Source organism: Aulostomus chinensis, chromosome 3, assembly GCF_037954235.1.
Source record: "Aulostomus chinensis isolate RoL2024-O1b breed Wild chromosome 3, RoL_Achi_v1.0, whole genome shotgun sequence".
Taxonomy (NCBI): domain Eukaryota; kingdom Metazoa; phylum Chordata; class Actinopteri; order Syngnathiformes; family Aulostomidae; genus Aulostomus; species Aulostomus chinensis.
In genome coordinates, this window is record NC_141322.1 from 32,000,895 (window position 1) to 32,004,448 (window position 3,554).

At 48.1% G+C, this 3,554-nt stretch overlaps 1 long non-coding RNA gene across 2 annotated transcripts; it reads right to left on the reverse strand.

Moving 5' to 3' along the window:
- Positions 1–2,260: 2,260 nt before the first annotated feature.
- On the reverse strand, positions 2,261–3,253 carry LOC147268676 (uncharacterized). Of its 2 annotated transcripts, none has more exons than XR_015112333.1 (3): positions 3,228–3,253; positions 2,581–2,731; positions 2,261–2,477 (listed from the first exon to the last, which is right to left on the reverse strand). It is a non-coding gene; the product is annotated as an uncharacterized LOC147268676 (long non-coding RNA). The 2 variants fall into 2 exon arrangements; XR_015112332.1 differs by having other exon boundaries at positions 2,261–2,481.
- Between the last annotated feature and the right edge of the window lie 301 nt (positions 3,254–3,554).

The window sequence follows — 3,554 nt, forward strand, 5'->3', positions numbered from 1 at the left end:
GGTTGGAGAGCAAATCACAACGGAGCTGAAGACAGAGGAGGAAGGAGGACAAGCATCAGGAGGAGGAGCTGAACTGTCTCAGCTCCAAACGCCATTATTCTGCAGCCACACGGTGCAGGATGAAGTCCTAATAGAGTTATTTCAGCACCTGTGGGATCAGTGAGTGCATCCAGACATGTGTACAGGGTTGGAGTGTTGCAGTTGTCTAACAGTTTGGTAAGATTTTTACCTTTGACCACCAAAATCTTTCAGTTCATTCATTCATTGGACATTTGAGACGTAGGCGAAGGATTTCAGGAGAGGATTTCCAGAGATGCATCAAAAAAACTCCAACCAGCAAACATCCCATTTCAGAGAACTGTTCTTTTGCTGACGAGCCTGCTGAGACCTGGAAGCCCCTGGAAACGTCATCCTACATTTAATGTCCTGTCCTGTCATGTGACTCTTGACACCTAAGGAAGTGTGTCCTCCACACACTGGTGTTTTGGGTAGTTGGGAGTCAATTGTACGTTTCTCTGTCTGATTCCTGTCTCCTCCTCCTCCTCCTCCTCCTCCTGCCTCTATACGATGGCAGTGGTGGGACTATGAAGGCAGAGCCTGCAAATAACAACATGTATGTCGCCGGGTTGCTATGGTGACAGACTCTGAGCCCACAAGGTGAGATGGAAGCTGCTATGAGAGTGCAGGCGTGATGTCAGCCGGCTCTGTGGCATCTTCCCTCTGAATGACGGTGACTTTGTTTCTTCACCATTAATTAGTAAGACATTCATTTTATGAGTCTAGAACTAATCACTAATCTGTTGCCGTGACAACCACCCAGCAGGGGGCAAGAGGGGCTTTTTGTTTCCTGCCTCCTCAGGTGAAATTTTGTGTACCTTTCATGTCTCGCCCTGTGCCTCAACACCATGAAGTGAATCGCGACGCGGAGCCTCAGTGTTCCCCAGCGGCTCCTCTGGGACGCGCCGCCGCCGCCACGCTGACTTACCGCTCTGTCGTGAATTGATGAATGATTCTAAACAGGCTGTTCAGGGATGTAATCCAGCTGCGTGCGACTGGTCTCACCGCCTGATGTGATCATTAATTTGTATTACAGAGATCCTCAAACGCTGATAATTCCCCCAGCGTTGTTTTTTGACAGTGAGCTTGGAGGCAATCATAAATCATACATCTCCTGTACGAGGTGGGACAACAGGTCCCGTCCGAGAGCAATTCATCACTTTAATAAAGGTGTCACTGCTGCGTCTTTCTATAGTCTCACTTTTCCGTCTTTGCTCCAAAACAGTGGACAGAAGTCAATCAGATGCACGACTGGAAGTGATCCACTGGTGGAATCACCACTTCCTCCCCAACTGTTCCAGACAGATTTGAGACGCAACACCGGTCACAAGCCGAGAAAAACCAGACAGACATGTCAAACTACTTTCTTCCTCTTGGGACGCATCTGCAGCAGCGAAGTTCTGAGCTCATGGTGACGAGTCCATCTTACATGAACAAAGCCAGTCCTGTGAACATCCCCATGGGTTCAGACCAGGCTTCTCCTGCTCTCTGCTGTGGCTCCTTTGCTAAATATCGGTAACACTCGACCATCTGCGCTGCCATGTTGTGTTGCAGACTTTCTGTAGAAGCTGCCATTAGTGAGGCCTGGCGAGGAGCGTTAGCGTGCTAGCTTGACTAGACCGTGAGTGGCTTAAGCTGCTGCACGCCAGCACAGTTCAACAGCCTCCAAAATGACCACGAGAGGCCTCCATCAGACAGGAAGCTGCCGCGTCTCTCTCCAGTTACGGCAGACAGAAATTCGTGTTCAAGCAGCAAACTGCAGATGTGGACACCATCATGTCAGAGCATTGCGGCTGTTTTCCTCATCAGTGCTCTGTGTTCGTTAAATGAACTACAACAAGAAAAATGCAGAATGAATTATTAATCTGTAAATAGGATGCTGACTGTGTTGACCTTTAACGGCGACCCGGCAGGAAGTGCAGCGGTCCTTTGATTGAAAACAACAAAGAAAAGGGGATTAATTTGCACCCCGTTGAGGGAGAGAGGCCGTGATGTAATGCAGGGCGGAGTATTAATAGACCGAGTAAACACGGAGATTAAATCAGAGGAGGTGAATCAATTTCACTTGCTGAGAAACAGAAAGGCCACGAGAACATCGATAACCCTCCCAGAGCTCACGATGGAAGTTATCACCTCACATCCGTCTTTGTGAAGACAGAATTCTTGTCTCCATTACAACATTACAAGCGTTTATAACCACTGATACAATAATGACGGTAATAATGAAGGCAGCAACGATGAAGCTCTCTCTCCACAGCACCAGCTGGGCGGCCATCTTGATCTGGAGCTCTGACATCAGTGTAGTTCAGTTTCTCCGCTCCTCTCTGTCCCGCTGCCAGACGTCGGCATTCGGGCCCAGCGCTACTCTGAGTGGAGCTGCTCTCGTGTTCTGGTCTCCCACTGGGACGGATCGGGTCGCTCTGTCTTGTCAGACCGACACAGAGGGTACAGGAAATGACAGATATTCAAAGATTGGTCTGTCGTTCCACTTTAAAGGAGGTAACAACCTAGAAAGTCTCTCACCTGCAGAAGACGTGCAGTCTCGCCGTGTTTGGGGTTGTTGAGCAGCAACAGTTGGATTTGGGCTTCATGGTGAATTTTCCCTCTCAGCCCTGCAGCTCAAACGCCGTTGATGCCCCAAAAATGTACGTGACAGGATAATGACTTTCATCTCCTAAACATGTGAGGAACATGACAGTTTTAAATTCACTCCACACTGATTTTGGATTTGTTGTCTTCGGCGTATTAAATTTTAATGATCCAGTCACACTCCAAATGTGCACATTAATAAGAGTTAGAAAATAAACACTATTTGCACAAAGCTGGCAGCTGTGTGTATCCATCGAATTAGAACGCCTGATGAGCATGTACTGCTAATTACTGCCGGGGTTTAGGGATTTCACACGGACATGCAACAATCGCTCCTTAAAATTCCGCCGATGACACAACATCTCATATCAGCGCCTCATCAAAACAACTGTTGGATTACGAGGGATTATTAAACGCAGTGCAGCACCTCATGTGCAGATTCATACCTCATCAGGGTCCCTGAATGCAGCGCTGCTCCTGAGTTTTACACTCGTTTAATACGTGGAGGTTGAAGCATTCAAGTAAGAACTGAATAGAAACTGGTTGGAATCCCAGCAGATTTCACCAGTTAGAGTTAATACCTCATCCCTGACACGTCCACTTCCTGTATAATAATCAAAAGGCTTTTGGTTAGAACACCGTAGTTGCAGGTGGCGGGGGGAGGGATGGAACACTGAGAAGATAATTTCTGACGCCTAGGGTTTTTTTCGATGACTGTTAGGAAGGTGCTAATGCGGTGCTAATGAGCGCCGGTCTAGAGAGGCCACCTGATGGTCCCTGTGAACGGCGACGTACCTGAGGAGGGATATGCTTGCTGCCTGTGGCGTTCACCTGCCACTCGCTGATTCAGGTCACGCAGCTTCACAAATGTCAGAAACTGATTTCTTCTCAGAAGTGTTGGGCTAAAC